General features: G+C 36.8%; 1 long non-coding RNA gene across 1 annotated transcript in view; it reads right to left on the bottom strand.

Moving 5' to 3' along the window:
- LOC138161281 (uncharacterized) overlaps nt 1–14835 on the bottom strand; it is a 40699-nt gene extending 25864 nt beyond the window's left edge. Inside the window, exons 1-2 of the long non-coding RNA XR_011168321.1 lie at nt 14720–14835; nt 4127–4237 (exon numbers count right to left, since the gene is read on the bottom strand). This is a non-coding gene — a long non-coding RNA (uncharacterized lncRNA). The remainder of the gene's footprint in view (nt 1–4126; nt 4238–14719) is intronic.
- Nucleotides 14836–27452: the final 12617 nt, after the last annotated feature.

The raw sequence follows: 27452 nt of genomic DNA, 5'->3' as shown, positions 1-27452 counted from the left end.
CCTTGGTGTTCTAGACCATGGAGACAGCTGAAGTTCCTTTATCTTTGGCATATAATGTCTATTTTGGAGATGTTGAAGAGGATCAGAAAAAATGTCTAATCCTCCATCTTGCTGCTCACATGACCTAGAACTCTCCTGTGACTTGGAAGTCCATCAACTCTTCACACATAACTTTTTACAAATTATTTCATTAGACTCTGAAGAGTCATAACCAGCATGGAGTGGATGGCATTTTGTCTCAGAGTGACAACATGGGGAGAGGGGAAATATTCCTCTGTGGAGGAAAGATTCTTCCCACATGACTGCTTCACTTATTGGTTGTCCACAGCACCTGATGCATTATGAAGGAACATCTCCTGGGCTTGTACTACTCCAATCATGACCAGAAGGTCCTCTTCAACCTTCTCTTTCCTTCAGACTATCTTACCTCTTTTTCTTTCCCTTTTTCTTAAACTCTTTTCCTTTTCTTTCTTGTTGGATGAAATGTGTTTCTTTACCCAATTGTATGTTTATTTTTTTCTTCTTCGAATGTTTAGATGAGAGTGAAGTTCAAGTGTCATCTGCTGCCTCCCACCCCAGACCCTCCTCTTTGTTTTATAGATTATTACTTTAGTATTCCAATTGTGTGAGATCAATTCTTTCACTCTTCCTCTCCCTTTCTTTCTCTCACATTATATTCATCTTCTCCCTTTCCATTCTTCTTTTAAGATCATCAAAATATAGCAACTACTCCTAGACCTTCTATCTAGTTAAATGTTCTTTAGAATTCCTGATGATGATAGAGTTTTGAGGGAGTACATGTATCATCTCTCCATGTAAAAGTGTAAACAGTTTGCTCTTTTTTGGTCTCTGATGATTGCTCATTCATATTTACCATTCTGTTATTCTCTTGACTCCTGTATTTGTGTCCTATGACAAATTACAAACAGGAATCTTATGATCTCTTATGTACTTTATTTTGGTGATGACACCAATGCATGATGAAGAAGTTGTTTTTCTACCCACCTGATGCTGACATTCACAACTATTTGTCACCACCTTATAGTAATTAGCATGGTATCCTAATTGTTGATTGTGCTGGAAATAGTATCATCTATACTGGGGCTCTAATGTTCCTGATGCTTCCCCTGCTTATCACTTCCTTAGGTCAAGAATCTGTGATCTGCTGGACATGTCATCTTCTGTGCTTTGCCTCTGATATTCCTGGTACTGCTCTGATTCTTTGATCATCACCAGCTTGCATTAAGAAGACCCATTTTCACAAGGCTGTGGCATCATACACCACACAAATGGGACTGCTGAGATCTGAGACTCAGACCTACTGGTGGAGTGGGAGAGTAAAGGCCTATGACTTCCAGATTTTGTCCACTTCCACTTTTTTTCTACTTTATTTTATTTATAGTGAGTGGGAGAGGGATTATAATTTCTTTTTCTTTTCCCTTTATAATTACTTAAACCACAATTATAGTTCAATCAATACACTAAAACATTTAATTGGTAGAAAGTCTTCTAAAATATCCTTAGGACCTTACCACCATATAGGTGGCATGTGATAGGTTCAGTATCTATAGGGTTTCTCTCTCTCCCTGCAAAAGGTATGCAACAGGGATTAAATTTCCCTAAAAAGTGACAAAGATGTTCTCAGGATCTGATTGACCCCTGCCTCCCTTGATGCAGCTTCTTAGTCCCCTAAAGGCATAAAAGACCATCCCATATGGAGTCAGGACCCTTCTGACTTGGTGGGTCTCTAAAGACCACATGAGTTGCCATACCCTATCTTACTTACTAGATGCATTTCTATATGAAACATATAAAAACCAAGTACTACTGTCTCCTTATTACACATCTTTGCTATGTTGTGAAATTATAAAGCTTTTTTTTCTGTCATTAACTTCAAAGACTTGCAAGTGTCTCATTTTATCCCAAAATTAAATCTAAACTAACAGGGTGATGGTATTAAGCCTGTACCTAACACAGGAGAAGGAGGCCAGGAAACTAAACTCTAACAGTGCCTCAGCTCAAAAGCAACTCTTAGAGTGTGGATGCTTAATGTCTCAAGTCAGTTAAGCTTTATCATATATTAATTCTCCTCCTGGATCACTGCCTTGTCATGGAGGAGGGGTTTTTGAAACTCAATGAAACTATGAGCTATGCCAGGTAGGGTTACCTAGCACAGACATGTCATAGTGGAAAGTTCTGACAAAGGGTCATCTACCAGAGAAGGAAATGGCAAGACATTTCCTTCTAGTATCTTTGCAAAGGAAATACCAAGGACAGTATAAAAATGACAAAAGTTATGACACCAGAAAATAAGCACATCAGGCCAAAAGATGTCCAACATGCTACTGGGGGAGATAACTACAAATAGCTCCAGTACTAATGAAGTGATGGGACACAAGTTGAAAAGAAACTTGGCTGCAGATGTTTCCAGTGACAAAAGTGAAGTCTGGTGCTATAAAAATCAATATTGCATGGGAACCTGGAATATAAGATCCATAAATCAAGGTAAGCTGAATGTGATCAAATAGGAGATGGAAAGTTTAAATTTTGGCATCTTGAGTATCACTGAATTTAAATGGATGGAAATGGGTGAATTTAATTCAGGTGACCATTATAAATATACTACTCTGAGAAAGAATCCTTTAGAAGTAATCAAGTAGTTCTCATGGTCAAGAAAAGGGTGAGAAAAGCAGTACTAGATATAATATAAAAAATGACAGAATGATATCTGTTCAAATCTAAAGCAAACCATTCAATATCACAATAATACAAGTCTATGCCCCAAGCACTGATGCTGAGGAGTCTTAATCATTTCTGGGAAGACCTACAACATGTTCTAGAAATGGCACCAAAAAAGAAGTCATTTTCAACATAAGAGATTGGAATGATAAAGTTGGAAATCAAAAGATAATTGCAACAACAGGAAAGTTTGGCATTGGGGCACAAAATGAAGGAGGGCAGAGACTAACAGAGTTTTGTCAGGATAACTCACTGGTCATAGGAAACATTCTTTTTCAACAACCCAAAAGGCAACTCTACACATGGACATTACCAGGTAGTCAATATAGAAATCAAATTGATTATACACATTGCAGGAAACAGTGGAAAAGCTCTAAAGAGGAAGTTAAAACAAGACCTGAAGATGACTGTGGCTCAGATCATGAGCTTCTTATTGCAAAATTCAGGCTTAAATTGAAGAAAGTAGGGAAAACCATCAGGCCATACAGATATAACCTAAATAGCATCCCTTATTAATATAAAGTGGAAGTGGTTAATAGATTTAAGGGATTAGATCTGATAGAGTGTCTAAAGAACTATGGACAGCAGTTCATAATATTGTATAGGAGACAGCAACAAAAAATATCCCGAAGAAGAAGAGCAAGAAAGCAAAATGCCTGTCTGAAGAAGTTTTACAAATAGCTGAGGAAAGAAGGAAGGTGAAAGGTAAGAAAGAAAAAGATATATCGGATGGAATATAGAATTCCAGAGATAAGAAAGTTTTCTTAAATGAGCAATGCAAAGAGATAGAAGGAAACAATTGAACAGGAAAGACAGGAGATCTCTTTGAGAAAATTAGAGGTATCAGGGGAACATTTCTTGAAAAAATGGCTATGATAAAAGATAAAAATAGAGACAACAGTAGGAGATAAGGAAAAGGTAACAAGAATATACAGAACTATACAAGAAAGACCTTAATACGAATAATCGTGATGTTGTGGTTACTTATCTAGAGCTAGACATATTGGAGAATGAAGTCAAGTGGGACTTAGGAAGAAGCATTGACAGAATTCCAGCTGAGCATTTAAAATCCTAAAAGATGATGCTATTAAAGTGCTGCACTCAATATGCCAGCAAATTTGGGAATTTCAACAGTGGTCACTGGATTGGAAAAGATAAGTTTATGTCACAATCCTGAAGAAGGACAATGCCAAGAGATGTTCAAATTATCAAACAATTGCATTCATTTTACATGCCAGAAAGGTTATTCTTCAGATTCTTCAGGCTGGGCTTTAGCAGTATGTGAACTGAGAATTATCAGAAGAGTAGGCAGAGGAAATAAAGACCAAATTGCCAACGTTCACTGGATTATGTGGAATGCAAGGGAGTTTCAGAAAAAAAAACTTACTTCTGTTTCATTGACTGCAGTAAAGCTGTTGATTGTGTTTATCATAACAAAACGTAGCAAGTCCTCAAAGAGATGGAAGTACCAGATCATCTTACTTGTCTCCTGAGGAACCTACATGTGGACCAAAAGGCAACAGTTAGAATTGAACATGGAACAAGTCATTGGTTTAAGATCAGATAAGGAGTACAACAAAGCTGTATGTTGTTACCTTATTTATTTAACTTATATGTAGAGTACATCATATGAAATGCCAGGCTGGACAAGGCATGCAAATGTTATCACTCTAATGTCAAAAAGTAAATAAGAATTAAGAAGCTTCTTGTTGAGGGTGAAAGAGGAGAAGCATAAAATCTCACACACACACACACACACACACACACACACACGCACACACACACACCCCAAACTCTAAAATCATGGCAACTGGACCCATCACTTCTTGAAAAATAGAGGGAGAAGAAATGGCAGTAGTGTCAGATTTTATATTCTTGAGTTCAAAGATCATTGAGATAGCAATTGCAAGCCATGAAATTAAAAGACACTTGCTCCTTGGAAGGAATTTAAGGCAAATCTGAACAGCATACTAAAAAGCAGAGACATCACCTTGATGACAAAGGTTCATATAGTCAAAGGGATGGTTTTTTCTAGTTTCAAATTATGCCTGTGAGAGCGAGACTATCAGGAAAACTGAGTGCCATGGAATCAACCCTTTAAAATTATAGTGCTAGAAAATATTTTTGAGAGTCCTTTGCACAGCAAGGAGGTCAAACTAGTCAATACTTAAAGAAATTAATTCAAGTTATTTACTGGAAGATCAGATACTGAAGCTGAAGCCTAAATATTTTGGCCACACAATGAGAATATGGGTCTCATTGGAAAAGACCCTGATGGAAGACAAAAGGAAAAGGGGTGGCAGAGGATGAGACGGATAGTGTCATAGAAACAATGAATATGAGCTTGGACAGACTTTGAGAGATAGTGGAGGACAGAAGGGACTGGCGTGCTATGGTCCATGGGGTCACAAAGAGTCAGACATGACTGAACCACTGAACAACAAACAACAATACATTAATCCTGGCATCTGAGACCAAATCAGTGAAACCAGGTGTCATCAGATCATAATCCACTGCCTAGTACAAACACACCAAATAGAAAGCTCTTCATTCTTGGGCATGTATAGAGCAGACTGTGAAAGAATCACTAAGCTGGCCCTGAAGGCAATGGTGCACACAGTGGATTATCAACATTATCACTAAGTCTATCAATCAGATGACCAGAGTTTCAAAAGCCCTTTTGATCCAGACTCCCCAAGAACCAAACCCCAGCCATGGGAATAAATACTACACATCCTGGTCTGGCCATACCTTAGAGAGGTAGGTGCTAATTAATTTTCTCTGGCTTGTTCAACTTACCCACTGTTATTGACTCCAAGACAATGAGAGGCATTAGCTAGTGCATAGACACTTCCATCATTGGTTAGTAGATGGTCTAAGGCAGTGCTTCTTAAACTGTGGGTTTCAACCCCATATGGGGTCATAAAAAATTTGGTGACAGTAAAAGGTTTCTGAATGTGTAATGATGGAAAATTAATTCAAAATCAAATACATAATGAATCTGAGGTGTTTCTGGCAGAGCTTGTCCATTTTGCATTGAATTTTCTGATCATTAGCTACCTTACGCTATGGGAGAAAGGCCCTTATAAACTGATAGAAACACATACCTCTGACTCTCCTTCCACAGATTGTACTGCAATGACCTCTATATCCCATTCTTCATTGAAGGTGATAGGTCCTCCATGCATAGTGTTATGATATAGATAGATAGAAAGATAGATGTATGATATACACACATACCTATGTGCATACATACATATACACTATAATAGGTTTCCTACCCCTGGGGTACATTTTTTTTTGCAGGTATTATGGTAAGGGATGCAATGCCATCACAGAGATAAAGAGTTCTGTAAGTTAAACACCATGATAGAGACTACATTGAAGGTGGTATCAGGGGAGGTACATACTGTCAAGAAAATGCCTTGTCAAGGAAAACCTATTCACAAGCTTGTATAATTAGAGTTGGGAATATATTTAGTCACAAGGATCACCCTTAAATCCTAACCTTATGATGAAGGTCCACATTGACCTTAATATAAATACATCATATTTCAGATATGCCATCTGTACAACAGAATTCATAGATATTGCTTTCACTGTCAATAAAGAATCTACTCCATTCTCTATCCCTGGGGAACCAATTCTCCTGCCATCACTAATGTTACTTTGCCAACATCCCATTGTTTTGATTCCCCATCCCCTTAGGTCATAATCTATAAAATTCTACCATTCCTCAAGGGACTGTGTAGTTATAATTGTGTTAAATGGAAAGTCATGACTTCCCCCATGAGATATTCCTGAGCCTCAATTACAGATTCATCTACTATTGAAGTGAGATACTGCTGTGATTCTGCTATTACTTTCATCAGGCACAGGAAAGAATTTGATTTTGCAGGCTCCATAGTGATGTACCTAGGCGAACAACACAAAAACAAAATAGTCTCCATGAGGACTGGGAACACATTCATGGCACTGGCTATGTCTGTGCCTCTACCAGATCATTACTAGGATTGAAGATCAAGTAGAAAATCAAGCAGATCAAGAGGAACAATGGGAGTAAGTTTAATGTGTCTTAACTGGTTCCTAACCAGTATCTGGTATTATATTTGGAGATAAAGAAATTGTGAAGGAGATTCTAACGTTCTCCTCTCCAACAATTCACACCTTCCCTTCTAGGTATGATTACCTCCTTCCCATCCAGCCTATAGCTAGACTGTCTAGTGACAGGATACACAGTTTCCTCCTCCCCCAGACTCACTATCTCTTCTGGGACCTATTTATCACTACCTGCTATGTTCCAACAGATTATTCTTCTTTCACTCAAGGACCCTACCACTTCTGCAACTACTATTCAAGATAGTTAGATAGTTCTGATAGATTACCTGGGCAGCAAATTTGCTGTCCTAGAGATGGTAAGTAAAACCTTAGGTAGGGTAAATGTGAAAGATGGTTTATCTGATAGCTGGAAATCAAAATATAGCCAGAAGGTATCAAAGCATCCAAACTGGTATCAGCTTTGCCCTGACTTATTAGACTTATGGAGTAAATTGTCCAGCCTCCAAAATACTACTAACTCTTTCCTCTTCTTTGATGTGGCCTCTGTGTGAAAAAGAAATAGTATGACTCTGGGTGTGTAACCAATGGATTACATATCACTAGTTGTAACCTAATATCTTCATTTTCTCCATTCCCTAATAATAGACTGGTCAACATCCAATATAGTATGGTCTTGCCCTTGTGGAAGCTTGAAGTGTCCCAAAAATACACTGCCCATGCAAGTTCGTTCATCTGGCCAAAAAGGGATTGCCTATGCCATTAAAGGGTCATTCAAATATTTTTTTCGCATCATTCCACAATGCTTGCTGCTTAAAAGTAGTCTGTGGCATAAAAGACTCAAGTCTTTTATATGGATTTGGGGGTCCATTGTTGAATCTGAACTGTAGTAAATTGGAGTTTCATTGCCACTGGAAATATAATTAGAACAGACAAGGGGAAGATAGATGCCTTTTTCAAGTAGTGTAATGGTTATCTTTTCATAAAAGTTGGAAAGAGATTTTGCCACTGATACTCTTTCTAGGTTTATATATCATAGGGCCTCATCTTGTGAAGAGGACCTACCTAGTTCACTTGCCAAGATCTGGTCAATCATACACTCTGAAGGAATCTTCCCCAGGGTCCTTGATCTCTTGGGATGGTTAACTGCCTATCCATCTTGTTACTGTTGAAAGATGAATTTTGCAGTACTCTCTAGAATAGATTATTGAGGATACAATTTCAAAAATTAGTGTGTGGGATGCTGAGGATCTGGAGTTCACTACTGGCAATGGGAATAGAAATCAAAGGACAAGTGAGGAGTCTTACAACAAAAAGATAGGATTTTTTTTTAGTTGTTTTTTTTTTAAAGCAATTGAGGTTAAGTAACTTGCTCAAGGTTACACGGCCAGTTATTTCTGGGTGTGGTGCTGAGTATCTGAGCCCAGATTTGAGCCAGGTCATCCCGACACTGGAGCCAGTGCTCTTACTCGCTGAGCCACCTGGCCGCCCAAAAAGATAGGATTTGATGAATGACACATCCTTATGCATATTGCAACTCCTCTCCACTTTTCCCTCACCCCTGCCAAACAAACAAATAAAATGACTTTTAAGGAAATTGCCAAAGATTTAGTAAATGACTAGCACAAAAATTTCCAAAAATCTCTTTTGTGAGTTACTTATACTCCTCCTCCTATTAATAATGACATACATCTATATAACACTTTAAGGTTTGCAAAGTACTTTACAAATATTTCATTTTATCTTCAGAACAGGCCTAAGAAGTAGGTACTATTATTATCTCCATGAGGTAAACTGAGGTAGACAAGTTAAGCCACATAGCATATAAGTATCTGAGACTAGATTTGAACCCAGGTCCTCCTGACTTCAGGCCCAGTGGTCTATTCACTTCTCTGTCTAGCTGCATTTAAATATAATATACCCCAAATAATAATGGAGTTAGAAGCAGAGTAGAATAAGAGTGGAATGGAAGAATTTCTGGTGTTTGGTTTTAGGTTTTTGGGTTTTTTTTTTTTTTGATGAATCTACTCATTTAATAATGAGCTTTCTCAGAACTATTAGTGACTCTCAATGTCATTTTACTTAGGAACTTAGAGTTCCTTTGTGATAAATCCAATACTCCTCAGTATTAGAAAAAAAAATTTGACCAATAGATATATACTAAGCCATTTCTTTTTGGTTATTTAAACCTATAAAAGTGAATTAGTAGTGTTAATAAAATATTTTAAAGTTATTCTGAAGACTTACACATACAAAATGATAGAAAAATAAATTGTATACAATATTGAATTGTTTTAAGATGAATATCAATAATGAAAATATATCTGAAATTAAAAAAAAATAATGCTGGCAACTATGTAAAGAACATATTTAAATAAAAAATTTATAAATAGTTGTTTGTTTGAGACCAGACATTTATTATTTCTTTCCCCCTGTTTTGTGCTTTAGACAGCAACATTCATGTGGACAGTAATATTCAATTCAAAACATTAGTTTGGATAAGATGTCTCCTTTGAGCTCCCCTGAAAGCTTATAGCTTTAGCAACTCCTTAAAGATTATTTCCATAACTTCTAACTGCAGCTAAAATGCCAATCATCCAGGTTACTATGAAAACAGAAGTGGGGAGGGGGCAAAAAAGAGAGAGAGAGGACACAGAATATCCCTAATCTGAGTAGGAGGTATAATGTCTCTATAAAGTAATAATTAAAAGAAAAACAATTACTAGAACCTTATCTGTATCTTGCAGCTGTACTTCCTCCTTTTGCATTAGCAGCATTTCTAAGATTATAACATACCATGAAAATTGCCTTTTAAGAGGAATTTGATTCCTTTTCCTATGATTTGATTGAAACAGACAGCTACATTTTGTGTATATATAATTAGGCAGTAAAATAGTCTTTGAAGGCAGATTTCCATTTAGTATGTGAGTCACACTCATAATAGTCTTTCATTCAACAGGCAAAGACTGATCTTTTTAATGCTTTAACTTTCTCGACATGTTTTCTAAATGCGACAATGAAAAGGAAAAACATGAAAAATATCAACTTCTAGCTCATATTTCTTTCTTTATTTTCATCTCCTTTCCAAATGAAAAACAATCTGAAAAGCCAATATAGCAGGTCTTTGGTGATTTAACCTTATGACAAACTGATTCTTATCATCCTTTTTCCAAATTGTTGTCCAGGGCAGCGTTGAATGCTGCACCATTTGCAGGCATATCTAATCCCTCTCATAAAAGGCCATTGTGGCAATAAAACTGAGACCAATGGCTTTTTCATTCTCCACCTCACAGCACTCCAAAGTAATGGCACTGGGGCTCCTCATCATGTTTTTCTTTTCAGATGCATAGTTTTTCCCATCAGTAAGGTTGAAATAGGAAAAAATAAAGGGAATGAAATCCCATTTTCTCAATGCTCTTCCCATATGTCACACAGGGATGATTTTTTTCCATAACAAATTAGAACCTTAACCTAACCACATAGATCCTCAATGGTATGCACTTTTTAAAGTTATAGACTGGTTTTTTTTAATATTTCTTTTGAGATGTCAGCCAATAAGAATTACATGGAATTGATATTTCCATGTTAAAAAAATTCATGTAAAAAAAAAGAACACATTTTCTGATTAAACAGCAATTAGTTCCTAGGTCTTTTATTTTTTTTTTTTAAAGCAATCGGGGTTAAGTAACTTGCTCAAAGTTACACGGCCAGTTATTTCTGGGTGTGGTGCTAAATATCTGAGCCCAGATTTGACTCCCAGGTCATTCTGACATCAGAGCCAGTGCTCTTACTTGCTGAGCCACCTGGCCACCCCTTAGGTCTTTCATTTCACTGTTTTTTTTTTCTATCTCATCTTCTATTTTGGCAAATCTGAATTTGAAAGAAATAATATCAGGGTAAAAGATCTGATTTAGCTCTAGTGATGAGAGTTCTAGTGTGTGTTTGTAGAACATCTCTCAGCTGAATATAGCAAAGAACCTAACTAATGTTCTCTAACATACAAGATAGAAAGTAGCAATTGTTATAAAAAATGCATTTTAGAATAATTAGTACACTGGTAATGAAAAGAGAACTTTCTGATTTTTTATGTGAAAAAAGATTTCTATGCCACAAAACAAGTGACCTCAGAGTTTCCATTTTCAGTAAAAAAAAAAAACCCCTAATGGATAAACATATCCCATGTTTAATTTACTACATGGGGGCTTCCCTTATGTAGCGAGATCCCCACAGTGAAAATTTTTTATGTCAAGTGGGTATGGTTTCTTTTCAAACCTTGAGGACCTGTTGCTGTACTCATAAGGGCACTTCCTTTACAACCCTCTGCACCCAGTCTTGTGATTTAGATTAGATTCAGTGAGTTTGGCCTCTAATGAGAAAGGTTATGTTCCTTGTTCTTGTCTTCTTTGGTTTATTAAACCATACTCTAGTGCCTTGAAATAATTTTACTTATAATTTAGTGTTAGGCTCATGTCTAGTATTTCCTCCAAAAGAATGGAAGCAGAAAGCTACTCAGTATGGCATAGGGAATTTGTTTCTACAACTCAATCCAATATACATTTATTAAGCACCTACTGTTTGCTAAGCACTGTGCTAAGTGTTAGAGATACAATTAATAAAGAGAAAGTCCCTGACCTAAAGGAGTTAACAATCTAAAGGAAGAGCCAATATACAAAAAGAAGCATACGAGCAGTGGGCGTAGGGTAAGGGGAGACAACAGAATACCAGTTGAACCAGGCAGGGCAACAGGTGCAAAATGAGATGAATAGAGTTCAGTTTTTGCCCTCTTTAAAGGAAAGCAAGGGGAGAGGAAATTGAGGCAGGTGGTATCAATCAAGACTTGAGTTAGTAGCATAGTGGTGAGTTTAGAAGTTATGAGCTTATTCTGGGAGGGGCATTTTGTTCCTTGGAGTTGAAACCAGTTGGGGCAGCAGATGCAAAGTGGTAAGAAATGTTAAACATTAAAAACTCACAGAATATATTGACCAAACAATTAATAGGATTAGTAATGACATAACTACAATTATACTTTGCTGGGAGACTGATACTTAAATTTTTTCAGATTATGAAATTACTTTAGAATTGCTAATTATATATCTTATGTTTCACCTGGGCTTACCACTGTCTAAACAATGACCAGTAGTGTCTTGCTGTTAAAAGGGGTCAGGCTACTTTGATCCTTTTATTAGTGGCCATTCTCTGCAACACCAAAGTAGCTTCTGGGGACTCCTCCCTTGCTTCCATTTAACTTCAACCACATGGGATTTCTAGACCTCTTAAACTTATAGGGTTGCCTCCAGCCATGGACATGTTCACCTCAAGATTGATACTCTGTTACCTACTAAAGAAAGTAAATATAAAACAAGGTATCCATGGATCCAGAAACAAGATCACTTTGCTGACCATGCCAGAATGACAATGGAGTATGGAAAAGAGCACTATATATATATATATATGTCCTAACCACCAAGTGATAGGGTCTGAGGAGGAACCAAAACTACTAAGAGAATTAGAAAAGATCTCTAGAGGGAGTTAGTACTTGATCTAGGCTCAGAATGAAGCCAGGGGTTCTAAGATTTAGAGGACTTTGAAGGAGAGCATTCCATGTATGGGAAAGTCAATGAAAAATTTTGAAATAGCCTCTTAAACTAGAGAGTATGTATGGGTCACTGCAGGACCTATGAATGTAACAGAGAGACTAGTACTAATGTAACTCAGCTTTTTGCATGTTCAGTTTGCCTAACATGGAACTCACTGTGTCACCTATCACTGTTTGGGGGTAGCCTCCTATATTGGCTGTTTACATCTTTAAAGGTAGTATACCTAAGTTGTTCTTGCTCTCTTTTCTTTTTGGTGTTATTGCCATGAACTGAACCAGTGAGAGGGAGAAGGGGCTAACCTTTCCCCTGCCTTCCCTCTTTTACCCCAGGTCCAAGAAATAAGCCTTAGAGTGTTTCTTTCTGTTTTATGTTATTTGTCCTCAGTTTCAGGTTCTGGAGGTGAACCTGGGAATTTGAGCCATGGTGACCTTGGAGCTAGGATTTCATGTGGGGTGGGATAGGGCAGCTAGGCAGGTCTGGAAATCTTGAGAAGCCAAATGTCTGAGACAAATCCTAAGAGAGGTTTGTGCTTGGAACTTGAACTGTGCTCTATGGGAACCAAGCTTAAATATGAAACCAAACCCTTCCCTGCCACCTCCCAACCCCCAGAACCTAAGGTGGTACAAAAGGAGAAGGTGGATTGTGACCCCCAAGTTCCTCTTTGCAAAAACTCTACTGGGTTACACTAACCCATACTGAAAAAGCTTGAGGTATCAATGTTAAAATTTTCATACCATTGTTTACATCCCTTTGTGCTGTGTCAATAAAAGTATGAATTTTTAATATTATAAAACACTAAAAGGCATTATTTTACAATTAGAAATCCCTTTGATCATGACAATGATAGCAAGATGAAACTGAGCTAGCCTGCACAGACTAACATAGACTTTATGCAGTACTTGATGTAATTGGTTGCCATGCCAATCGAATTTTCTAGATAAATATGATAAATCAATCAGTAAACATTTACTAAGAGCCTACTATGTGTCAGGCACTATGCTAAATGCTGGTACTACAAAGAGAGGCAAAAGACAGTCCCTGTTCTCAAGGAACTCACAGTCTAATAAGTTAGCATGCAAAGAACTATGCACAAACTATATACAAGATAAATTGAAAATGATCAACAGAGGAAAGACACTAGAATCAAGGGGACAGGAAGCAAGAGAAGGTATAAAATGCAAAGAAAATCTATTTGTTCCATAGCTAGCTACTGCAGCAGAGCAAGATCAGTTGTTTCAGACATTTCTAATTATTATACATTCAGTTTGATAGATTATAATAATGATAATCTATTAGTACAGCAGACAATTAAGATAGAAACATTAGTCACTTATAGGTGAGATAGTAGTTTGCTAGAAATGAGGCTCCTGGGTTCTGACAACATTCAGTTTCAAAGAGACTAAATTCAACTAACATTGCATGGGACAGAATATACATTTTTTTTCTTTTTTTTTTAAAGCAATCAGGGTTAAGTAACTTGCTCAAGGTTACACAGCCAGGTGTTTCTGGGTGGGTGCTAAGTCTGAGCCCGGGATTCGATCTCCAGGTCTTCTCAACACTGGAGCCGGTGCTCTTACTCGCTGTGCTACCTGGCCGCCCCTGACAGCATATAAATTAGTAGCACTTATTTGTGAATTCAGTTCTCCTAACCATAAGTCAAAGAAGCTAGGATATTATGCATAACTGAAAAGAAGTTGCACTGGTCAGGAAATATAAGAGATTTCTTCAGAAGCCTTGTGCACTGGAGACTTGAAACAAGAAATTTGAGGCTGGACATTACTTATTGTAATCAGATGAACCCAGTTTTAACTCATATCAATATCAGATCCCTAAAGAAGGATGAAAGATAGAGAACAATGAATAAAGCATTAAGTTCAGAGTCTTAAAATTTTGAGTTAAATCTACCTTTAGACACTTCCCAACAAGGTGTTCCCTATGATATCTTAGAAAGAAAAGAACTTGCAGGGAAGTGGGTGAGGAAGAAAGGAGAAGAATTGAAAAAGGGAGAAAGTAAAGTAGAAAGATCTTGTTTTGGTGGCTTGAGGGGGTTACAGTGAGAAATGCTCCAATGGGTAAAGAGAGATCTTCTGTGAAAGAAGATGGGAACCTAGTGCTGGGTGTTGTCAGAAGGGGATTAGTGCTTAAAAGGGCCATTCATCCTGTCTTAGGAGGAAGGGAGTTATAATTCCTGGGGACAACTGGTGCCTGGGGGAGTGGGAGGGCATAGGCCCCAGGAGAATATTTTAGCAAATGGGAAAGGAAGGGATCAGGAAAAGGGGATAAATCAGTGTCAGGGGGAATAATCAGGAATAAAGAGAGCATCCTACCATGGGTGAGTGTCTTCTCTGTCATCTGAAGGGATTGGAATTTTTCTGGGAGAAAAGTATAATGTAAAGGGGAATCCACAGGGCAAGCTATGTAAGGCAGTGGTAGGAACTGCTCAGAGGGGAAAATCCAGAAAGGAAACCTTGGAAGTTTTGACTTCATGAAGAATGCAGAGAATGCAGGTGGGGCTGGTTAATTATAGGAGAAATAAATCTGAGAATGAGGGTCTGGGATAGACAGAAAGAGAGGTTGGATAATGAAGAGAGGGAGTAATAGAAATTCTTTATGGAAAGGGGTGAAATGAAAATTTAAAAACAAATGAACAGAACTAGCTGACCTGAAGGAGAGGAAGGGAAAGGGGAATCTACTTAACTAATGGGGGTGGGGGTGGGGAAGAGGAGGAAGAATTAAGTAACCAGATAAAATCAGGACAGGAAAAGGAACTAATAAGCAAAATTCCAAAGGAAAAGGAGTAACAACTGAGAGGGAGGGAGAGATTAGGCATGAGGAGAAGAGAGCAAAAAGGAATAGGACCACCTTAAAAAAATGTCAAATTAGTAACTGAAAGAACATAAGACTAAGTTTATAGAGGAAAGGGAGAAAACAATCAATTTAAAAACAACCACCTAGTATTGGAGACAAATGGAGGAAAATATAAACCTAAATCTTGTACCTTTACATATGAATGGATTAAACAATTTTAAAAAACGAAAAAAGTGACAGATTGGATAAGAAAACAAAAGCCAACAATCTAGGGTTTACAAAAAAACACATTTAGAATACAAAGATGTAAACAATGCAAAACTGAGGAGGTGGAAAAAATTTCTATGCCTCAAATGAATTTAAAAAAAAAACAGGATTTGCATTTATGGTATCTAATAAAGCAAAAACAGTCAAAAAATAAAAAGGGACTTACAAAAAAAGGAAACTGCATTAGGCTGAAAAGAACCATAGTAACAAACCAGTGTCAATAATTCACTTATATGTTCTAAATGTCGTAAGATAAAAATTCTCAGTGGAATCAATAACTGGGTTAAAAAAGACATACTAACATAATAGTGACGTTTCAATACCTCTCAGTTTTGGATGTCTAAGAGAAAGATAAACAAAAGTGAAAATATGGAAATCAACAAAATTTCAAGAGCAACTAGACTTAAAATAAAGCATCTTCTAAATGATTTGCAAAAGAATTTACATATTTCTCAATAACATGGAACTCTTACAAAAATTGACCATGTTTTGCAAATATATACAAAAAGGCAGAAATAATAAAGACTTCCTTTACAAACCATAATGTTATTTCTTTAAAAAGTGGTCATTGGTTCAGGCACCACAAAAAAAAGCATTAACACAAATAGAGACTTAACAATGAAATCCACAATAATGACTAGTCAAAGAACTATAATTATGTAAAGAAAATTATGAAGATGAAAAATCATAGCAAAATTTCTTGCAGTTAATGAAGCTAATGCAATCCTCCACGGAAAATTGTTTCCTCTCTGAAAATACATTTTCAAATTAGAAAAAGAGAGAATTAATGAACTGAATATAGATTTAAAAATTTTTAAAAAGCCAAATGTAAGTAAATCTAAAATGAGCACAAAAGATGAAATATTTAAAAAATTAGGGGAGAAATAAGTATATTGAAAATCAGAAAACATATAGAAATTATAAATAAAACTAAAAACTGGTTCTTTGAAAAGGCTAACAAAATCAATAAACCTTTAGATAACATGATTTTATTTTTTAAATGCTTTTTTTAACTTCTGATTTGCATTATTCATTTCCACCAGATTTTGAGTTACAAATTTTCTCCCCGTTTTTCCCCTACCCACCGCCCCAAAATAGCAGTCCCACAGGATATCCCCTCCTCCAATCTGCTCTCTCCCATATTTTCTCCCATACCCCTTTCAACTTTTCCAGTGATCTCTATGCTCCAGTGCCTATATATCTTATTTCCCAATTACATGTAAAATAGTATTAATAATAGTATATATATATATATATATGTGTGTGTGTGTGTGTGTGTGTGTGTGTGTATTTGAATATTTGATTTTAAAACTTTGAATTCCTGATTCATTCCCTTCCTCCCTTTTCACCCACCCTTACTGGGAAGATAAGCAGTTCAGTATAGGTTGTACATGTGTGGCTAATGCAAAAAAATAACATAGTAAATATATTGTAAAAGACGGACTATATTTCCCTCCCTCCTATCCCACCTCCCACTTGTTCTATTCTCTAATTTGATCCCATCCCTTTTCAAAAGTGGGTGCTTCTAACTTCCCTCCCCCCCAGCTTGCCCTCCCTTCCATCATCCCCCCTCTCATCGCCTTTCCCCCCTACTCTCCTGGAGGGTGAGATAACCTATTTAGTGTGTATTTCATTCCCTCCTCAGACCAAATTCAATGGGAATAAGGTTGACCCACTCCCTTTTGCTTTTCTATTCTTCCCCTCCATTGTAACCATTTTCCCTTGCCTCTTCTATATGAGATAGTTTACCCCATTCTGTCTCTCCCCATCTCCTCTGATTATATTCCTCTTACCTCTTAATTTCACCTTTTAAGTATCATCCCTTTCTGTTAAATTGGTCTTTTGCCCTCTATCTATGTATACCTGTAAACATATATATATATATACACACATTCACATATGTATTCATATGCCCATAAACCCTCATATATAAACATATATACATTTCTATTCCCTTCAACTACTGAGAAAAGTTTCATAAGTTGCAATTATTGTTATTCCATGTGGGAATGTTAATTGTTCAACTTTGATAAGTTCCTTATGATTTCTTTTCCCTGTTTACCTTCTCATGCTTCTCTTGCTTCTTGTATCTGAATGTCAAATTTTCTATTCAACTCTGGTTTTTTCATCAAGAATGCTTGAAAGTCCTCTATTCCACTGAATGACCATATTTTCCCCTGAAACATGATACTCAGTTTTGCTGGGTAGGTGACTCTTGGTTTAATCCCCGCTCCTTTGCTCTCGAGAATATTATATTCCAAGCCCTTCGATCCCTCAGTGTAGAAGCTGCCAGATCCTGGGTTATCCTGATTGTGTTTCCACAATATTCAAATTGTTTCTTCCTGGATGCTTGTAATATTCTCTCCTTAACCTGGGAATTCCAGAACTTGACTATAATATTCCTAGGAGTTTTCTTTTTGGGATCATTTTCAGGAGGTGATCAGTGGATTCTTTCAACCTCTATTTTGCCCACTGGTTCTAAAACACCAGGGCAGTTTTCTTTGAGAACTTCCTGGAGGATGATTTCTAGGTTCTTACTTTGATCATGGCTTTCAGGTAGTCCAATAATTTTTAAATTCTCTCTCCTGGATCTATTTTCCAGGTCAGTGGTTTTTCCCATGAGATATTTCACATTGCTTTCTATTCTTTCATTTGTCTGGATCTGTTTAACAGTATCTTGATTTCTCATAAAGTCATTAGCTTCCATTTGCTCCAATCTAATTCTGAAGCGATGATTCTCCTCAGTGAGCTTTTGAGATTCTTTTTCCATCTGGCAAATTCAACTTTTTAAGGCATTCTTCTCCTCATTGCCTTTTTGAGACTCTTTTGCCATTTGAGTTAGTCTATTTTTTAAGGTGTGATATTCCTCAGTCAGGTTGTTGACTCTCATTTCATAATTCTCTTGCATTGTTCACATTTCTCTTCCCAATTTTTCCTCCACTTCTTTTATCTGCTTCTTAAGGTCCTCTATGGCCTGTAACCAGCTCGTATTTTCCTTTGAAGCTTTTGGTGCAGGAGTTCTGTCTTCTCTGTCTTCCTCCTGTTCCATGCCTTGCTCCTTTTTGTCCCCAAAATAGGAGTCTAATGTTAGAATCTTCTGTCTGCTTTGTTTCCTTTGCCTGGTCATGACACCCCTCAGTCACTTGACCCCTGGGCTTTTTGCCACAGTAGGACTGTGCCACCAGACAGGAGAGCTTTCGTCTCAAATGCTGGGGTTTTCTCAGCTGCTGGAGGTATTAGATGGGTGCTCTCTCTGAGGTCTCCACATGCTCTGGCAAGCTGGACACACACCCCAGGACCTCCATCCTAGACTGCAATCCAGATCCAAGAAGGTTAAAGGAAGAGCAATTACCCCTCCGACTGGTGCTTGGTCCCCCTACACTCTGCAGGCCAGGAGCTGAAGCTGCCACGTGGTGCTGCCTGGATGTGCCAGCATATCAGTGGCTTCTCTCCCTGGGGGCAAATGCCACACACTCCCACTTACTGGGTCCCAAAGTCCAGACTGCTCTGACCTCTCAATTTCTCATTCACATCTATATATTGATAAATCTGGAAATGGCCACAACTGCTGCTGATTTGGCGTCCCTCCAGCTGACAGCTGGTCAGGCCCACCCTGGGACTAAAGCCTCGGAGTGGGGCTGGCCTCCGTTCCCAGAGTGCTGCACTAGCCAATTCCTGCTGGCCTGCTGGGCTGTCCTCAGTGGGAGGTCAGCTTCTCGGTGTCATTTTGTGGGTTCTGCAGCTCCAAAGCTTGTTCAGAGTCCCCTTTTTACATGGATTGGGGAAGGTGGAAGCCAACACAGCAGGGAGGTCCTGCTTCTACTCCGCCATCTTGACTCTGCCAGTTAATATGATTTTAAAGAGGGCAGAAAATCAAATCAATAAGATAGCAAATGAGCAAGATGAAATGACAACAAAACCAGATGAAATAAAAAAGAATAATCAGAACATCTTATGCACAGTTATATAATAACAAACCTGCATACACAAAAGAAAATGAGGAATACCTTCAAATATATAAAATACCTAACCTGTCAGAAAACCAAGTAGAATACTTGAATAACCAGATTCTAGAAAAGGAAATTGAAGTAATTGTAAAAGGAAATACCAAAGAATACTTGATAGCTTCACAGAAGAATTCTATCAAATTTTTGAAGAACAATTTTTATTCATAATTTACAAGTTATTATCAAAAATAGAGAAAGAAAGTACGCTATCAGAATCTTTTTATGTGACAAAGATAGTATCCTAGTACCCAAACCAGGAATAGATGAAGAGGAGGAAAATGAATAGCTAATATCATTAATGAATATTGACTGAAGGTTTTTACATAAAATCCTATCACATACTTCCTAGCTGTGTGAACCTGAGCAAATCATTTAAACTCTGTCTGCCTCAGTTTCTTCAACCTACCTCATGCAGTTGTTGTAAGGATCAAATGAGATAATATTTGTAAAGTTCTTAGCACAGTGCCTGCCTTATAAAAGTTGTTTGATATGGTGATCATTCTCTTCTCCTTCTCTTCCATATGAGTCCTGGATATGAAGGAGCCTGAAGTACTTTCTACCCTAGCTCTCCTTATAACCTTATGTAGCTGATGAAGAAAGCTGATGGATCCTGGTGACTGATGGCAGACTATATACAGTGAGCTGAATCAAGTTAACAAGGTCTTTCCTTCCACTGTTCCTTACTTTGTGAATACAACAGACTGGGTATCAGAGCCCTAGATAAGTGATGTGGGTTTATTGACCATGCCAAAGCTTTTTCCTCTGTTCCTGAAGTTGAAAATAATCAGAAGCATTTCACTTTGCCTGAGAAAGAAATCAGTATACTTTTACTGACTTCCAGGGCTACATGAACTCTCCCTCCTCATGTTGCTATAGTCTGATGTGCAGAGACCTGTAAAATGCTTCCCTTTCCTGGGGGGATGGATGCCCCTACACAGTTGACCTAATTTTACTAGGTCAGATGAGGCCACGGTGAGGGACTAGCCCTAGGAAATCAGTCATAAGAAAATCCAGAGTCGTGGTTACTATTACTTAGGGTTTGGTTTTTTTTTTTTTTGCTTTTTTTGGAGGGCAATTGGGGTTAAGTAACTTGCCCAAGGTTACACAGCTAGTTTCTTTGTGTGGGTGTTAAGTGTCTGAGGCAGGAACTGAACTCAGGTCCTCCTGACTCCAGGGCCTGCACCACCTAGCCTCCCTCCTCTTTCTTTCTTTGTAAAGATAGTCTTTGCTCTTCTGTTGTTTTAGTTTTATCTATTTTAAGGAAACCCTATTACCACCAGCCCTATTCTTCAATCCTTCAAGTCTTCTACACCCCTGCTGGTTGTCCTTTTTCCTGGTTTTAGAATTTTGCATTATTAATTCCTGTACATTTCTTCCTTTTGTCTAATTTTCTATTTATGCCCCTATTTGTTCTCTCAGTTCAATAGTCAAGTAAAATACCCTCCTGAAAGGAAATTCTTTGTTTAAGCTTTTATACTGATTAATTAGGCAAAATTCAGGGCAAAGAGAATTAAAGAGTTTATCATAAGTATGTCAAGGTACTAACTCATTGACGAGCTGATAATTGGAGATGAATGATGTCTAAGAGATGGAGCCAGCTTTTATCGATCCCTTTTGTGAAGGGATAAAGACAATTTGAATGGGTCCACATCAGCAAAAGAGACTGGGCTCTTACATCTCAGTTTCTCCCCAAGACAGGAGTACATGACAATTTCCAGGTACAAACAAGTAGAGAGATGACTTAACTGTGGGACTATCAGGGGACTGGTGATTCCTCCTCCCTTGATTCCTCCCCCCAACAGTGACTGACAAACAGGTCTGGAAACAATGGATCACTGAGTCAGTATAGTTTTCAATAATTCCTCTATTTAGTGCTAACCATATATAAGCAAACAACTGAACAACCAAACAACGCGTATATGATTCAGCATGACATTCAGTTTTATGTTATGCCTTTTTCATCAACTGGATCATTCTAATCTCTGCTGCTGCTTGTCCCAAATTAGTGGCTATAAACTAGAGGACTTAAACTCATAATAGGAAACAAGTGTCACAAGTCATATTTCCAGGTTTCCAATAATATCATCAAGTTGAATAAACTCAGATAAAGAGTCATAATCTCCTGTATCCCCTAAGGAGACAAATCTTGTTAAAGAGGACCTATATGTAAACTAATGAATGCTACAGCTCAAGCCATTTAGACTGTATGCAATGTACTCATTTTAGAAGGGAGATGAACATGTCAGCAAAGTCACGAAGAAAACTCAGTAAACAAAATTCAATGAAAAAAAAAAGACCAAAGGCTTATAATAATGATCATCAAATAATATCGAACTTCCTTTTAACCCAGTAATCCACTCCCCCAGTGTTCAGTTAATCAGTGCATTTCACCTTGAGGCCTAGATATCCCACGCAATTGTCTGGTTCCTGGAAACATCATCCTCCAAGCATTCCAAAATAAGCCTCCTTCACAGGCAGGTTTGGAGTGGTCCCTTCCTAGGATTTGCTTCTCTGGCTCCAAGTCACCTGCAGAATCCTGGGTAATTTTACTAAAATCTGTCAGTCACAGGACTCAATACAATTTAGTACAACTTTCTAAATTTGCTTTTGCCAATAACTACATCATGTGGTGAAAACTAACTAAAACCTTGTGTTTCTAATCCTGTTGACAACAGAGCTATAAGAAGAACATCAATTTAGGAAATTTGAAATTTAAAAAAATTTCAGTTATCACATGCCATTTTACTTATCACATACCATTGTCTCTTTTTTTTAATAATTACAAGTGCAATTGAATATGTAGAATCCTAAATCCAGTTTCTAGAATTTATTATAATAACACGTGCAAGGTCACACACACTCAAGACTGTATATAGAATCATTTATGGTTGACATATATAATCTTCTGATCTTCCTGCTTTTTCAAAATTTTCTGCTCTTACTAATTTCCTCCTTAGGAATAGGATATACTTTAAGAATCTAATTCTATAAATGAATACACATGTACCCAAACTCATTTTAAGTAGATGTTTTCATCCCTAGGTTCAACATTACACAAATGAATTTCCTTTAAGATGCATAATTATAAAGAACAAAAGACTTGAGATGGAGTACATGAATATAATTATCCCAAACTGTATACAGAAAGTAGCTTATATGAAATGAGCTATGATAAAAGATGCTCAGTCAATATCCATGTTGAAATGGACACAAACATAGTCAATAAACATAGACTAAACATAGAATAAATAACAACCATAAGTAAAATCAGATTTTCCATTAAGCTAATACAATATAGCTTATAAGTTACTCTCTACTAAGATAACTGATAGCACTGAATTTTTATTCCTTGGAACAAAAATAAAAGATTTTTTTAAATTTAACCTGACAAATTAATAGACATATCTTTGTTTCACAAGCCCTTTCATTTTTGTCTAATCATTCCTATATCATTCTGAAAGGGTGATATATTTCAGGGATTTAATCTTAGGCATATGAAAACATAACTAGTTTGGGCCATGAAATAAACAAACTTCCACCATTCACATGTCCTGATAGTAAAAATTTGCTTTGAGAGGAAAGAGGGACATGGTTATAATAATATCAAAACTGGTCCTCCAGGTTCAAGCCTAAGGGCACAGAATGAATCAGCACAGGTATGCCAGGATAAACTAGCCCCAAAACCTTTCCAAACAACTTTACATAATGCTTCAAAACAAATTCTGGAGTGGCAGATTCCACAAAAAGACAGGGTGAAATAATTTCCAACTCAATACAACAGGGGTTGGCAGGAAAAGTCTCTTACTCGGGGTAAGAATGGAGTACAGACCCCACCCTAGCAAAGCAGCAGTAGGCTTGGGGGTGACTGAATCAGTGGTGGCAGTAGCAGTTTCCAGACCTCTCATCCCACACACAATAAGGGAGTCAGACAGTTGGTCAGAAGGAGAGTATAGGGATCCTTTTACTAGCACTGGGGGCAGGACTCGGTTGCATTGCCCATCCTTGGATGTGGGTAGCAGCCCTTGGTCGCATCCCAGGACAAGGAGTAGCACTAGTACATTAGTGTTTATGGTAACATAGGAGCTGAAATTCTGGTCACGGTTCCAGAATGGAAAAGAATGCTTCTGGTAACTCATAGACCAGACCACAGTCCAGAAGAGCAGTAAATACACCTCTTGCTAGATCATACCAAATCGAAAGAACAAAAAACCTTTATGTTCCCAAAATTATCTCTGAAAACAGCTGTGCAAAATAACTAAAGGTTGGAACAGTGTGCTCTCCACTCTAGAAGCAAAGCCTCATCTTAGCATAGAGTGAAAAGTCAAGAAATAGTCTGGGATACTACATATAGAAACTTCTAAGTTACTATGGTGACAAGGAAGATCAAAACGTAAACACAGAAGAAGACAAAAAAGTAAAAACTGCTACATCCAAAATCTCAAAGCAAAATATGAATTGGTCTCAGGCCATAGAAGAGTTCAAAAAGGATTTTTAAAAACAAGTAAAAGAGGGAGAGTAAAAATAGGGAAGAGAAATGAGAGTGGTGCAAAAGAAGTAATGAAAAATAGAGCAAACAGCTTGGTAAAGGAAGAACCAACAAAAAGGGAAAAAAAGAAAATGAACAGAATAACACCTTAAAAGACAGAATAGGCCAAATGGCAAAAGAGACACAAAGAAATCCAATGAAGAGAAAAATGCCTTGAGAAGTAGAATTGGGAAAATAGTATGATAAGAACTAGGCATAGACCAATATCTTACATTATATACCAAGATAAAATAAAAAAAAAGAGTTCATGATTTATATATAAAGGTTGACCTATAAGCAAACAAGAAAAACAAGGAAGAGTTTACCTGTCAGATTAATGGAGAATGGGAGAATTTATAACTAAACAAGGGATTTATAACTAAACAAGAGTATTATGAAATGCAAAATGTATAATTTTTATTACATTAAATTGAAAAGTTTTGCACAAAGCCAATGCAACCAAGATTGGAAGGGAAACAGAAAGCTGGGAAACAATTTTTACCATCAGTGTCTCTGATAAAGGCCTTGTTTCTAAAATATATAGAGAACCAATTCAAATTTATAAGAATACATCTCATTCTCCACTTGATAAATGGTGAAAGAATATGAACAGGCAGTTTTCAGAGGAAGATATTAGAGCTATTTATTATCATATTTAAAAAAGCTCTAAATCACTACTGAGTAGAGAATGCAAATCAAAACAACCCTGAGGTACCACACCACACCTATCAGACTGGATAACATGACAAAAGAGGAAAATGATGTGAGAAAACTGGAACACTAATGCATTGTTGGTGGAGTTGTGATCTGATCCAACCATTCTGGAGAGTAATTTGCAACAATGTCCAGAGGGTTATAAAATTATGCATAACCTTTGACCCAGCAATACTACATCTAGATTTGTATCCCCCAAATGGGAAAAGGACCCACAAAAATATTTCTAGCAATTCTCTTTGTGGTGGTCAAGAATTGGAAATTGAGGGGATGCCATCAGTTGGGGAATGACTGAACAAGTTGTGGTATATGAATGTAATGGAATACTATTGTGCTATAAGAAATGATGAGCAGGCAGACTTCAGAAAAAAACCTGAACTTATATGAATTGATGCTAAGTGAAGTGAGCAGAACCAGGAGAACATTGTACAAAGAAACATCAACATAGTACATTGACTACCTTTAATAGACTCAGCTCTTCTCAAGAATTCAGGGATCTAAGAGAACTCCAAAAGACTCATGATGGAAAATGCTATCCACATCCAGAGAAAGAACTATAGAGTCTGAATGCTGAGCAAAGCATACTATTTGCACTTTCTTTTTTGTTTTGTTTGGTTTCTTCTTTTTTGTTGTCCCTTCCTTTGGTTCTAATCATTCTTTACTACATAACTAATGTGAAAATATGTTTAATATGAATGTACATGTAGAGATTCTTAGACTGCATACAGTCTTGGCAAGGATTAGGGGAGAGAGGGGTAGAAAATTCAAAAGTCAAAAGCTTATGGAAGTGAATGTTGAAAACTAAAAATAAATAAATATATTTTTTAAGTGAGCTGAATTCCTACCTTCTACAGGAGATTTTTCCTAGTTCTCCCTCCATCCCTTACCAGTGTCTTTTCCTCTCAGATTACCTTCCATTTATTCTGTATATGTCTTGTATTACATATTATTTCTTTCTCCCACTTGTAATTTATATGTTTTTTAAGTTCTGATCCTAACAAATAGTAAATAAAATGGAAATGCTCATATATATGTATATATATTATAATATGCATACAAAACTGCAGATTTCTATTGTGTACAACTTTCCTTACTTTAAAATGCATAATAAATTCAAGATGTAATATTAAAAAAAAACCTGGATAGAAGTAGAATTGGCCAAACAGGAAAAGATATATAAAAATTCACTAAAGAAAATATTTCCTTAAAAAGTAGAATTGACTAAATTGGTGTGGGACTGGGGGGGGGGGGGAGGATACAACAACTCACTAAAGAAAACAAATCCCTAAAAAGTAGAATAATTTCTTTAAAATTAGAATTAGGCAAATGAAAGTCAATGACTTTAGGAGACCGCAAGAAACAATCAAACAAAATCAAAAGAATGAAAAAAAATAGCTGAAAGTATGAAATTTCTTACTGAAAAAACATACCTAGAAAATAGATCAAGGAGAGATAATTCAAGAATTATTGGATTACCTGTAAATCATTGACCTACTCTTTCTCTATTTTATTAATATAATCATTTAGAGATATATAATTTCCCCCAAGTACTGCTTTGGCTACATCCCATAAATTTTGCTATGTCGTCTCATTGTGATCATTCTCTTTAATGAAATTAAATTCTATAATTTGTTCTTTGACTGACTTCTTTAGGATTAGATTATTTCATTTCCCATTAATTGTTAATCCATCTTTCCACTGCCCTTTACTGAATGTAATTTTTATTCCGTTATTATCTGAAAAGGAAGCATTAAATATTTCTGTGTTTTTACATTTGATTGTGAAGTTTACATGCCCTCAAACATGGACAATTTTTGTCCATGTGCCATGAACTGCTGAGAAAAAGGGTATATTCTTTTCTATCCCCATTCTGTTTTCTCCAGAGGTGTTATCATAACAAATTTTTTAAAAATTCTATAAACCTCTTTAATTCTTTTCTTGTTAATTTTTTCTAGATTTTTATCTAGTTCTGAGAAACAAACGTTGAGGTCCCTCAGTAATATAGTTTTACTATTTCCTCTTGTAATTCATTTAACTTCTCCTTTAAGAAGTTGGAGGATATACCACTTGCTGCATATATGTTCAATATTGATTTTACTTCATTGTTTACGAATGCTGTCCATGTTCATTGTCTATATCTTTAGCAAAATGTACTTTCCCTCCTTATCTCTTTTAATCAGATGCATTTTTGTTTTGCTTTGTCTGAGGTCCTCATTACTACCCCCTACTGAAGCATAATAAATTCTCCTCGAGCCCCTTACCTTTTCATTCTGCTTCAGTTGTATTTCTTGTAAACAATATATTGTAGAATTCAGGTTTTTAATCTACTCTGCTCTTCACTTCTGTTTTTCAGGTGAATTCATCACATTCACATTCACATTATGATTATTAACTGTATATTTCTCCCCATCCTATTTTTTCTCTTATTTATCTTTGTCTCTCTCCTATCACCATTTCCCTCCTCACCAGCATTTGATTTTGATCATCATCTCCCCTAATCTGTCCTACGTTCTGTTAGTCACCTTGTGGTTTTGTTTTGTTTTTTTAGCTTACTCCCTTCCTACTTCCCTAAAGGGCAAAATAGATTTTTATACAGAAATGATTGTGCATGTTATTCCCTCTTTGAGCCAATTCTGATGAGAAGTAAGGTTCAAGCAATGCTTAGGGCTAAGTTATTATTTCTCTCATAGTGTTTGTAGCAGCAAGCACCCCAAGCGTCCTCAGGGTTTGCAGCTACCA

The sequence above is a fragment of the Petaurus breviceps genome, unplaced genomic scaffold (assembly GCF_028583685.1).
Source record: "Petaurus breviceps papuanus isolate PSGF00001 unplaced genomic scaffold, PetGlider_PUasm1.0 184, whole genome shotgun sequence".
Lineage (NCBI taxonomy): Eukaryota > Metazoa > Chordata > Mammalia > Diprotodontia > Petauridae > Petaurus > Petaurus breviceps.
This window is presented reverse-complemented; position numbering and strand designations above follow the sequence as displayed.